Below are 13,439 nucleotides of genomic sequence, written 5' to 3' on the forward strand. Positions count from 1 at the left end.
GGGAGATGTGTAACGGCTAATTTGCATCTCTGTTGTGCCTATTGTTGCTGTGGCTGCACATGAGGATTTGTTACTTGAGCACAAAGCATCCCTGTCAGTTTCTGAAACAAAATCCATCAGCTTCAGTCCTCCAAGAAAAGCCACTGACTCAGATGTAGTAACCATTTAGGCCAGTTAAGTCTCCTCCATTTGATATAAAATATCAGTTAATATAAATCATTGGAATGAAATAGCATGCTCCAGCCTCTTCTTATCCCTCAACTGTAGAAGAAAATCCCAGCAAACAATTTAGAGTAAATACCTTCATTAAACCCTTAAGTGAAGCAGTTAGGATTACAACACGTCTGTAAACAGGGGAACAAACACGCCGATATAATCTCATAACAGAACAAAGCAAGTGCAGAGGGGACAAATCTGTGTGTGTACAAAAGGGAGCTCTCTAACAAAGAGCTGATGAGTAAATAATAACAGGAAGGACTAATTAATGTACAAATATCGAGGCCTTCAAATTGTGCAGGGTTGGCACTGATGATGTGGGCAAGGGAGAGTGTGGGGAGCTGCTGGGGACAGAGCCCTGAGAGGCCACCATGCATGGGGATGCAGGACTGGACAGGCAGTGACCACCTCCAGCCAGCACAGCAATGGCTGCCTTGGCCCTCGCTGTCCCAAAGCCACCTTGTCCCCCGGGCAGGAGGGGATGTTCTCTGTGACCATCCTACAAAGCACTCAGCCCGATGGGTACATCCAACCCCTGACCCGTGGCACTGACTTGAACATTCAGGGTCCCCAAGAGGAAGGAGTGTGTGACTGCCTGGTAGCATGGCGAAAGTCAAAGCAGCCATGGCTGGGAGCCGTGAGCCGTGCAGGAAATTGCTAACTGAGTGGGAGCTCAATAAGGAGTAAATACCACAGGTCAGATACTCCTGAATTACACCACCTGAGCTTTGGCTCTGTATCTTAAAAGACCAGAGCAGAGAGTGACAGAAGTCACCCCTCCCTCCCACAGCCCTTGCTGCTCCAGCTCTCCCTTGCTCAGTGCTGCTTGGTCAGAGCCGAGCAGAGGTTTGTGCTAACAGGCCAGATCCTCCTCTGGGCTGGTGGTGGATGCATGGCTTGACGCAGTTCTTGTGAGATGAAGGTGTTTTGTGCTGTGCTCAAGCAGAGCCGGAGATACTAAACTGTGTGTCTCCAGATCCCTGCTCTAGGATCCAGGTGTTTCCCAGCTGCTAAGCCTGCATATACTCATGTTGTCTCAGCAACATTCCCATGTTACTTGAGTGCGTTGCTACTTTTCAGCCTGTCCCAGCGACACTCCCTTCTTCTGGGAGGAGGGAGCACAGCTGCTGGCGGCAGGAGTCTGAGCTCTCGGCTTGCCACTTCCAGGAGCCGTTTGCAGGAGCCCCAGATACTCTGAGCAAGGGGACGAGGGTCCTCAGTGGCACATCTGGTTTTTCCTCAGCTAAATTTTGCCCAGTCATAAGCTGATGCAACTCCATCAGAGGCGCATCATCATGATCTTAACCTTGACCAGCACCAGCACCAACATGTGGACACCATTTCTGTGGAGCCTCCAATGGAGACTTCCCCAGCAAGATCTTGGTTGCTACAATTATGCTGTAAGGAGAGCGAGAGACATCTCCTAATGGGGAGAGAGGGGTCTGTCCCTCAGCGTTGTCTCCCCCAGGGTAGGGAGCCTCCTCTTGCACGCTTTGTGCTCTTCCCCTCCACCCAAACCTGACTCTGTTTGATCCAGTAGCAGAGCTTAAACCAAGATCGTTGCCACTAAATGCAGCAGGGAAACTGGGCAGCAGCTCATGCGTATGCGCTCACAACTGCCCCTCTCCACGTGTCCCTTAGCCCCACTCCTCCAGTCCCAGATGGACGGCAGCTGTGACATGCAGAGATGGGGACAAGCTGCTGGCATGCAACTTCGAGTAAATGAATTTGTGAATCAAATTATTATGTCTCCTGTTCCCTGAAGAATCCCTGAAAAATTAATGCATCTCCTTAAAGTATAAATAGAGAAATAAATGCAGGCAGACAGAGAATGACCTGGCGTGAGGCTGAGGCTTGGGGATAAAGGGTGGAGGAGAAAAAGTATCCTGGGACTTTAAAGCAGAACTTTAAACATGTATATATTTTTGTTTGTTTTGCTGGAGAAAAATGAGGATAAAGAGACCATCATTATCCTGGAGTTAGTAAAACTAGCAAAGACCTATCGGTTGTGCATCATGAAAAATCTGGCTGGTTACTTTCAGGGGTGGGAAGGGAGATTCGTGCTTGCTCTTCTGACAAGAAAAGAAACACTTTGCCTGTGCTGATAGCATTTTGTCCCTGGAACTCATCCCACAGTTGATCACTCCATCACAGTTAAGATTTACTCCAATAGCTTTTGTGTTTTTTAACATTTACTAACAGTCTTGCTCTGCTTGTTAAAAACACGACGAGTGGGCAGTGTCTATCAACATGTCTTATCCCCCTTTAGTCTGAGTAAAGTTTTGCTATTTTTCCAGAAAAAGGATTTGTCAGCAGAGGTCATAGCTTTTATTACTGCAACTGATAGACTGGAAACAAATGGTCAAGCCTTCAGATGAACACGACTTTTAGCTGATCTGTTCTGTGACACAGGGTTTGTCAGGCCTGGGAGAGAAGAGCACTGAAATCCAAGGTGCAAAGGTGCACTCGCCTGGGCCGTGGCCAAGATTTATCTCAGAGCATCATGTCTAATGGCCTGTTCTCCCCATCCCCTTGTCTGGTCTCATTAAGAAGAACTAACAGCCTAAGGAAATTCTCATCCAAAGAACTTAATTAAGGTGGTGTTAGGTTGTGAGCACCTAGAAATCATTTGCTATCTGCAAGTCTGGCTTTCAATTAACAGAAGCGGAGAGAGGAGCTCAGGGACATGAGAGAACACAGAAGCAGGAGGCTCTGCTTTGGGGCTCAGCCCAGAGTCATTGTGCTGAAACCAAAGTCAAGTGGAAAGGGCTGGGGGGCATCTGAGTGACTTAAGGGTGAAGACCTCCAGCTCTCTGGGGGAAGGAGTCCCCACACGGTTCTAAGGTGCCCCTTTCAAAACCAGTGCCTGAATGTCCCTTCATGTCATAGGAGGAAAAGACACTCACTCTACAGAAAGCCTCCAAGCCCTCTAAAGGTGCTCAGCCTGCCTCTCCAGTACGAAATCCCGTGGCAGTAAGGAGCACTGGCACATTAGAGAGCCATGGTCCCAACAAACAAGCATGGGATGTGTCTAGATAGCAGCCAGCTGCAGTTCTTAGGGAAAGAGAAGAAAGAAAGCAGCAATACACAGTTCCTTGCATGCCTCCAGGCTTCAGGCAGGCTGAGCTTCAGAGATGTCCTCACACAGGAGCTGCATTAGTGTGTCTAATAGCCCTGGGGGTATTATTCTGCCATGGATTTGTCTGACGCCTTTTAAACCTATCTATATTTCTAGTGGCAAAGAGTTCCCCACCAACACGGTGTTCAATATATGCTCCGATTTGGAGCCTGCCGTGCTTAGGTAATTTTTTTTCCTGCTGGCTTTGCATTACAGACCAAACCTCAGGACACCTCTGAAAATTTCAGTGCAAAGCACCCACTTTTCTCCTAATAGATATGAGATTGGTCCTGACTGCCTGAATCACCACGGGGCGGGGGGCGGGAAGAATGCCTGTTTGCTGCCATTGGAGGGTCAGGGGTGGTATTTCACCCATCACTGACAGTAGGTCCATTCCAGAACATCAGCTGGAGCCTCAGCAAGTCCAACGCATCCATATCAGTGCACTCCAAATTACAAGCCATGAAATCTGGAGTCTTTCCAATTAGAAATGGAAAATACTGACAGGATGTCCAGAGCCTTGTCCCAAAGTCTGATGAAGGACTCCACACTTCAGAGGATTGTTCAGTGGTGGGAAATGTCTGGTACAAAGATCTTTCCTCCAAGCCCCTCAAGAAGCTCCACCAATGTCTGCTACCAGCGCTCACCAGTGACCACAACACCTCACAGTCAGGGCCTGCTGCCCTGGCTCAGCCCTGCCTGCTGCTGCCCATTCCCCCCCCATGCCCACTCAGTGCCCTCTTGCATGCTGCCCCTCCGGACACGTGTCGATGGGTCCTTCCTCTTCCTCCTTAGCCGTGGTCACGCTCCTGCCATAGGACTACTGCACCATAGGTAGCCAAAAGTGTTCTCCTCTTTTCTACAAATTTTTACTATCTTTTTGGCTGCCCTTTTCCATGATTTTTGACTATCATCAACCCTGCTTTGCAGCTGTAAAGACTCAGCAAAGCTCCTCTAACTTCCACACAGCATTCCTGGTTTACACCAGCTTCCACACAGCTGTATTTTCAATCTCAGGTTTTCCCATCTCTACTCACAGATGACTGTCTCTGGGAGAAATTTGGAGTGCATACCAGGTGGGGTGACACCGGTGAGACAGGCAAAGCTCCCATAAATCCTTGATTCCCACCTCCTCCCACTTTGTTTAGGAAACATCAAAATGTCTTGGAAAGTTTCTGAAGCTGCTAAGAACTTGGATCTTTCTCTCACAAACAGAAAAGGGCTTCTTTGTTGTTGTTAAAAAACAGGAGGACTGGGAAGACTTCTTAACCCCTTTTCTGAGAAACCAAGTTGTAGAAAATGCCTCTGAAACCCTACAAAGGAGAACAGAGTTTTCTTTTGTGATTTCATACTCAAGTTTCATCAGATTCATACAAGCAGGGGTGTCAAACCTGGAGTCTTGGCCAGACTCCAGCACAGGTAATTACAATTCTGCCGACCTAAATTTCTCCCCCACTGTCAAATGTGTTGTTCTTTTTTGCTTCCTGTCCTTGGTGAAGTGGAAGTGTCCTAAGCAGAGTGTGCTCTTTATCACATGTTGCTCTCCTTCCCAGAGCCAGGTACATTTGGTGAGACACAAAATGATCTCCTTTGATCCCAGGGCTGTGATGCTACACTCCGTGGTCCTCCAACAGAAAGCTCCTACAGAGGTGCAAAGGATAATTATAGAATGAAGGGTGCAGAGCTGTAATCCACCCTTATGTTCACCAAGATGAAATCCAGCCCCACTTCCCTGGAAACATCATCCTGAACACACAGGGCATCTTCTCTGTAAGTCAGAAAGAAAGTGGCCAAAAGTCCTCAGTATGGATTTTTGTTTTCACACTCTGTGACACTTACTGGCAATAACAGGAAAGGAGAAGATGGTGCTGGAGGGAAAAAAAAAAAAAGGAGAGGAGAGGAGAGGAGAGGAGAGGAGAGGAGAGGAGAGGAGAGGAGAGGAGAGGAGTTTATTGTAGATCTGCCACCGCCTCCCAGCAGTGAAGCAGCCTGTGTAAAGCAGGGGTCTCTGTTCGGGTGCCAGCTTGCAGTACCTGACTCACAGTGAATATTCCCACTCCTAGCACCAGTGGTCCTTGCCAGTGACACAGAGAGAATAGGGATGGGATGGGGGCACGTATGGGGACATATCCATGCCCCCGGTCCACAGACACACAGTCCCCACTAGGCCTGAGTGGCTTTTCTTCTCCCTTTACTCTCCAAGGAATAAAATGCTCCAGGACATCTAGAACAAAGCTGATCCAACCCCAAAACAAGTAATTTCTGCAGGCACCTCTTTTTCTGCAGTGACAAAAAGAGATGCTTGCTTTCAGCACAAACCTGTAGGTGCGTGAGCTGGCTCCAGTGAGCCAGGTCTTGTGGAGACGGCTGTGCTGGGAGATGAGCTGTTCTCTGCAGCTGCCTCCTCCCCACCTGCATCACAGATGTGTGTTCCTCATTTGTGTGTGCATCGGGGACCACCTGGGAAGGCACAAAGCAGTGCTTTCCCCTTTAATGTGCTTAAGGAGTCATGGCAGTTTGCCATCCTTTCGCAGCCCCTCAGCGTGTCAAAGGGTCTACACAGAAGCCCTTGGTGCGAATAGCTTACCTCACCATCTCTGGTACAGGCTTGCAAAGTGAATAATCCCAGCTTGCAAAGCTGCCTGCCACAGTGGACAGGGCATGGAGGCTAATGTTTAAGGGGTGCACACTCTTAATGCCGTGTTAATCATTCACAGGGTTGCTTGTCAAGACCAGCACTTACCCCTAGCCCAAGCATGGCTTGAAAATGTTTCTAACAAAAATTATATTGGTTTGTGACACTTGTAAAATTGGAGCCCCAGACTTGGCTTCTGCATTTTCATCAAGTTCAAAACATTCCAGTGAAGTGAAAATATCCGGAGTGTTTCTTCTAGGGACATAGAGAATGGACAAACAGTTCACCCAAAAGCACAGCCCCACTGCCTGGATGCTACCTAGACAGGCAAAAGGGAGAGGCAGAGCTATCTGCATAACATCTCATAGAAGGCCAGTGGTGCAAAGTAGAGAAGAAGCCGTTTCTCCTGAATGCTTTTCCTGTAGTCTCAGAGTCTCTGTCATACTGAGGTTGTTGACACCCTATTAAAACAAACAGCCAGGAAGAGACAGGCAAGCTACTGGCTACCAGGTGGCTTCCAGTTACCCACACCCACTCCCCCATATGTCATACAGGAACCTGAAAGCAGCATCTCCATGCTCCCAAGACAGGAGGTAAAACAATCAATATGAAGGACTGTGGACTCTCTCCTTGAATGAAGCCACTGGGAGAACATGCAGGGACCGTGCAGACTGCCAGGCTCTGCAAAGAGTCACCCTGGGCCAGAGCTGGAGGAGTTCAGCATCTGTGGCATCTGCTGCCTCACTGAGGCTTTTGCATTTTTAAAGGCTTCCTCCTCCAGCCGAGTGAGTGAATTCCCAGCCACCGGCCGGCTCTGGAGCCAGACCTGCATTCCCTCTGCCTGGTGAGGATGATCTGGGCCCTTGGCATGCACGCACTCTCCAGGGCCCCACAGAGCGATCGGGGATGCAGCCCCCGGAGCAGGGACTTGAAGCTGCTTCTTGTTCTCAGTCTGCCATGTACCGACAGTCAGTAACGAACCCCCTCCTGGCTCCAGGGGCCGGTGCTGCATCTGCTCCCCACACTGGACTCTGGGACCACTGGCTCCTCCCGTGGGGTCACACCCTGGGTGGCCTGTGATTATCCACTGCTGAAAGCAACATGGGGACCAAGCATAGTCAGCACAATCGCTAGCTAGCACAGCAAGGACATGGAAGAAAGAACATCTCTCTGCCTTGTCCCACTACCCTGTGCCTCATGCTGAGATGAATGCACCCCCAACCAGTGGCCAGCTGAGTGTCCCCCACCTTCTCTGCTCCCACCCTGCTCCCTTCCCTGCTCTCCTTCATCTCTGGCTACCAGCCTCCACCTGCTCCTACACCCTGGGGATGGCAGAGACCTCCTTACGCTGGACATTGCTGAGGAGAGCCCCATACCGCCTACAGCCTAAAAATACCCTTTTCTGGATAATCTTTTAGGAATCACTGTTTTGCTGCTGTACTCCATCAGTGCTGCTAAGTGCATTGCTGGCTCTCATCTGCTGCAGTAAATTCAAGATTTTCTTGATCCCCACCTGCAATGTCCTACATTTATTTGCAAAGGCCACACTTCATGCTCTCCCCTTCACTCCCCATGAGCACTTCCCTTGCTCCTGAACAGAGAGATGCTGTTTGATCAAGGGAGCAGCCTTGCTCTTCGCTGTTTTTTATTTAAGTGTCTCCTTTGCACACTGCTTCATTCTGTATGTGAGCCAAGAGCAGGAAGGTCACAGGCTTGTGGATTTGCAGTGAACATGATTTGTGTCAGTGCAGGGGTCACTGGCATTTGAGAGATACTGTCTCCTCTTTCTTCCTGTGTCAAGAGTCCGAGCAGTGTCGCTGAACTTGTGCATGCCCTGCATCTCATCCTGCTCCACGTGGGCGAGCGCTGGAGCCCCATGCTCTTCCTAAGGAACTCAGTTCTTCCTTCCATCTGGTGTGACTCTGGACTTGCCTCTATGAAAGTGCTTATACATTTCATTATCTTCCCTTTACTGTTACCTGTAGGCAGTCGTTCACCCAACGCCATGTGAGTGGCAGCCCAGAGTCCCACACTGTCACTGTAACATCTGACTTTGTAGTATAAAGATCCACGTGGTGTAAATAAAGGAGCTCACTGTCTGCCTTTACATCCCTATCAAAACCACAGGGGGATGGATCAGAGGCCAGGCTGCAAATTCCTCTCAGCTCCACATCTGGGATAAAGCAAAGCTATTTCCTGGGAGAAAAATGCTCCAGGGACCTTCTGTTCAGAGGCAACTCCCCTTTTGCTACAGGCCTGAGAAATTCGGTCAAGCTCTGTGCTACTTCTCTGCGCTCAGCAGCGTGGTGTACGGAGGAGGACAGGCAGTGCCTGCTGGCTGCCCGCACCAGCTCCTCCCTGCCCATCTGCAGGTAAGGGAAACGGGGCTCTCACTTTCCACATGTATGTAAGCTACAGGCCAAGGGATATTTCAGTGTTCAAGAACTGTTCTGAATTAAACAGTTTCTTTCTGCCTTTTCTGTAATTGTATCAATGAAAAAAATGTAAATAGGAATTTTAATAAAAGTATAACAGTAACCAGATCTAATCTCTAACCTTTTGAAATATAAAGAAGCTGCTTTATCTGCTGGGAAGCACAATCTCTTCCCAGCAGTGATGGGAATTTGTGGGAGTTAAATTAACTGAGGCAGTGCTCCCCTCTTGCTCGTTGAATGTAAGAGAAACATATTGAGGATTATTGCAAAGGGAGAATTAATAAAAACTGAGTGGGAAAGTTTCAAAGTCCAAGCAAGTTTGCTAATTGTTTCCCACGCACAGGCACACACATACAGAGAGAGCAGCCTGTGTGTCACACCAGCTGGTTCTCTCTGCTTCCACTGAGAAACAGGGAGAAGCAGTGTGCAAATACCGTAGAAGGGCTTTGCACTCTGAACAAGAGAGCTGCTGGAGTAATTATTACTTGGCATCTCAGGATGATTACATCTACATACAGCTCTGCAAAAAAAAGCTTTCCAAAGCTTGGGTTTCTTGGCCCTCTAGCCCTGAATATGTGGATGTCACCTGGTCTCCCAGCTACCTCTCCTTTGCACGTTAGGGTCTGCTTATTGTGCTGCAAAGGTGGGACGTGCCCATTGATTCATCAGTGCTTCAGAGCAATGGACTTTCGCAAATAAGGTGCAAACATGGCTTGGCATCCTGGTGATGTCCCTCTGCTGAAGGGCTCCTTGACTCGCATGGCTTTAGTAAACCAAGCTAGAATAAAACCAGCGCAGGTTAGACCCGATCAGGTGCAGGTTAGCTGCACTCACAGGGGAGAGTGTCTTCAATGTAAGACCTAGTTACAAATGCTAAATAAATGGCAAGGTGAGGGGACAGGGTATTATTTGTATCCTGGGAGAGCAGCAGGGGCAGGGCAAGACCAGTGACCCTGGTTGTTAACCCAGGGTGACCCTCTTGTCTGCACGGTCAGGCCCATGACTGCAGAGTACCAAACAGAGCAGAGCAGAGATATTTATCAAACACCCTGATTGTTCCTGTGCTATCAGTGTCAGTTTGATCAGTTCCACCAGTCGATAGCCTGATATCAAAGCTAGGACTCCTCTTGTTTCCAAGGGATGCCACATTACCTCTTATTACTGTGATGAACTTCTCCATGCTGTTGGCCACATTGTTCATGAATCCCTCACCTTTTCATTTTGTTTTTCTATTACTACAGGGTCCAATTTCTTGCCATCAGGTTTCTCTCTCAACTCTCTCTTCTAACAGCTGGTCAGGTGGGTTCAGAGGACTAAACTGTAGCCCAAGCTTATACTGTCGGTAATGGTACAGCTCTGAATGATGCTCACTAAATTTGTTCAGCATACGGGTGAGTTGTTACAGCTGCACAGCCACTTTCAAGTGAAATACAGCTTGGCAAAAAAATGCCCTTGAACCATGTGAGTATTCCTGCAAATACCACCAAAGCTTACTGGTGTTGCAGGTCTTGGACTTCTGCTCATTTCTACAGGCACATATCCTGCAAAATGTGCAGGGAGTGAAAGGGGATTTCAAATAAAAACCTGGTAAGCATGCACTACACATTACCACCCAGAGCAATACAGCAGATGCGGCTTTCCTTTCATTGCCAGTCCTTCCCAGACACCATTTCTGGCGAAATTAACCCGGTTTTCTGAAGCATTTTGATGTCCACAGGACCACAAGTCCCGACAGAGTATGCTCCTTCCAGTGCGTCTCTGCCCAGCTCTGCTGCTCGCTGCCGCACAGCTGGGGATAATGCCTGCCCTCTCCTGGACTGCTCTGAGAGCTGTTCCGCTGGCTGCCAACAGCAGCAATTGGACTCCTAGCATGTACTTTTGGCTGGTTAAACAAGAGAAGTGGCAGCAGCACAAAGATTTAAGGAAAAGAGTTCCCATTAAGCCAAGGGGATGTAGTAAAGGCACCCTGCCTAAGCAGCAGTGCCAACCTGCAGCACACCAGACCTGTTCCTCCCACTGCCCCATGCCCAGTGTTCTGGAATTGCTCATGTGCATGGCAAAGATTACCCAGGCCTGCCGTGCAAGCAGTGCTCCCGTCCCTCATTCTTTTCTGAATTTTGCAAGCCTGGGGTTCAGCTTTCTTTGGTCTCCCTCTCAGCCTTGATAAATATCCCAATTTCAGAGTGCTCTGAGCTCTGTTCAAAGGACTTTTGAGTCCTCCCATTTTCCAGTCATTCACGTGGCCCATGAATGACTGGGAAGAACTGGCTCATCCCTGGGCATTTTAGAAAAGGTGTAAAATTCACCTGTAGAGAGAAACAGAGGGACTTACAGAGACAGGGAGCAGGATGTGTCATACCATTTGAAAGCACTCTCATGCCAGAGTAACTCATTTGCCTTATGCAGAAATCTGCCCTACTGACATACCGGCTGCAAAGAGGGGGATTGAACACTGGGTAGAATGTTCTCCTGAACAGCCTGTGTGTCTTTTATCAGGTCGCTGCGTGAGCCCTGCACTTGTTCTTGTGCTGCTCGATCTTACTCAAAAATGTTAGGTGATGTCCCTTTTGGCCAGCTCTTCCCATATTCTCTATTGCTGCCGCCTTTCAATGTGCCCCATGATACTTCCTCACTTGAGCTGCTTCACCCACTGCGAGGAAGAGGAAGGCTTGTTGTCATGCTCCTCTCTGCTTCTGGGTTCATACTGGCCTGCTGCTCTGAGAGTAGGGTGCAAGGGGAAGCTGTTGTGGCGGGAACCCTGTATGACGGTGCCTCCCCAGAGATGTGATGGCATGGATATCTCTTAGGCTGACCAGCTAGGTAGGAAGGTGACCATGGATCATGCTTCCCATCTAGACTGGAGACTGAAAATCATGGAAACATGAAGGTCATGGACTGAAGATCACGGAAATGTAAGTCCCTCTACAAAGGGCACAGTTACTGTTAGGTCAGGAAAAGTCTCTGTAGATCCTCAGATTTGGGGGCATCTCAGCCTCTGCTCCTTCCACAGTCTCATTACAGTTACCCCTTTTAGAGGCAGCGATGAGAAGATCCCAGGTGAAGCCCTGCCAGGGAAGGTACAATGTTACTGCTCATATGAAAGCTGGGTCACGTCACACCAACAGCAGAGTGTGGGAGCACAGGGAAACCACCCAGGGCAGAGTATTCATTAATGGTGAGGAACCAAGCAGTGACTAGGCGCTGCCCAGCTCTTTCAAGCAGGCAGCCGAAAGAGGATGGTTGATGCCCATGCCTAGAGCAGACAGACTCAAGGTCCTTCAGCCTTCCCAGTGCACGTTTCCTCTGGGAGCAGGCTCCAGGGAGGCTCCAGTGGCTTGGGTACAGCTGCTTCTCCTTGACACCAAACTTCATCTCTCCACCTGTGAGCTTGACGGCAGGAATTGCCTCTAGCTACAGCACAGGGAAAGAGAGAGACAATCCTCCAGCACGAGTCCCACTGCCGCAGCCACAGAATTGATGGAGTCTGGGCCAATATTCCTGCCCCTTCTCCTCCTGTGGGCTCTGACTCAGCTGCAGGGCTCAGCAGGATGGGAACAGCCCCAGCAGTTGCCATCCATGTGACACCCACTGTAACTGCCTCAGACTTTGTTTTTCCCAGGACTTTAGTTTCTCCTTAAAGAGCTATTTCAAATCCATGCAGCACAGCCTCCCTCTGTCTCTGTGTACTGACTACAAAGCAAGCCTGATAGGCTAGGCATAAAATACAGGAATCCAATTGTTTTGACAAGCTGCAGACTCCATTTTAGCATCCTTCTAGTCCCACAATACCTACAGCCTGGCCTACTTCTGCTAAACAGCTCTGTTTTCTCTCTTATCCTATCCTATCCTATCCTATCCTATCCTATCCTATCCTATCCCACCCCTTCTCTGTAGGATCTCACACTGTGCCCATCACTATAGCTTCTGTGCATCCTTTGGAAGTACAGTAAGCAGAGTGTCTGTCCCCTCTTCAGGAAATACTCGTGCAGTTAAGCATCTTATTTGTTACATTCTGTTTTGTCTTCTGTGTTTATGTTAATGAGAACCCTGGAGCAGTAGCAGGGAGGCAATGATCTTTAACCGCTGGTAGGAGGTCATTCTGGGTACCTGACTACCCATGTAATCTGCCAAGAGGGAAGAGAGACTCGTTGCTGATCAGAAGTGATAGAAGGTCTGAATTATGACCTCTGCAATAGAAAAAATAAAGCGAGCAGAGAATGCAATGGCAATCTTAACCTACAGAAGGTGCACACTGGTTGTGCATGTGACCTTTCCTTCGAGCAGGTTGAACCTGCTCTGTGAAACGTTCAACTGCTTCCCTCTGCTCAGCATCAGCTCTGCCTTGCTCAAGTTCAGCTGAATCACCTCTTCATCCCTAAGAGGCTGTTGAATGGTTTAGAAAAGCAAGAGAAAGTCCTTCCCTGAAAGAAACCCTGGCTTTATCTGTCAAGTGTTCAGGTAATGTTTAAGACATAGTGGTTAACGCCTAGGGTCTGATTTTACCATTTGTGAGTTGATGTATTTCCAAGGTCTCTACTGAAGTGCAGGAATGCAGAGAAGCTGCTGAAAGGTGACCTTAAAAGACCCTCACAAATAGGGTGATATTGTCAGTGGAGCAGGTAGATAGTTCTCTCCAGGACCGATGGTCAGTTCCATAGTGGGTGCTGGGCACCCAGAGCTGTGCAAATGACTGGTAATAACACAAAGGTTTTGGAAGTGCAAGCTTCCAGCAGAAAAGAAGACAGCAGAAAAGAAGGCTGATTGATAGAGAAATACTCTTGGTCTGTAACGTAGCTACAGAGGCAGCTGCGAGTGATTCGTTGTGTTCAGCTTGCATGTCCCAACAGATACTGTATGACCCTCATGCTCTGGCTTCCATCCTCTTCGTTCTTTCAACATAGATATCAGAAAACCAAGGATATTGATACATGCTGCTTAGGTTCCGAGGATGAGCACTGGAATCCAATCACTCAAGTTGATGACTCGCTGTTCTATGATTGCAAGAATATGGGCTGAATTTGCTGGAGCCCAAGAG

The sequence above is a fragment of the Gymnogyps californianus genome, chromosome 19 (assembly GCF_018139145.2).
Source record: "Gymnogyps californianus isolate 813 chromosome 19, ASM1813914v2, whole genome shotgun sequence".
In the NCBI taxonomy this organism is placed as follows: Eukaryota; Metazoa; Chordata; class Aves; order Accipitriformes; family Cathartidae; genus Gymnogyps; species Gymnogyps californianus.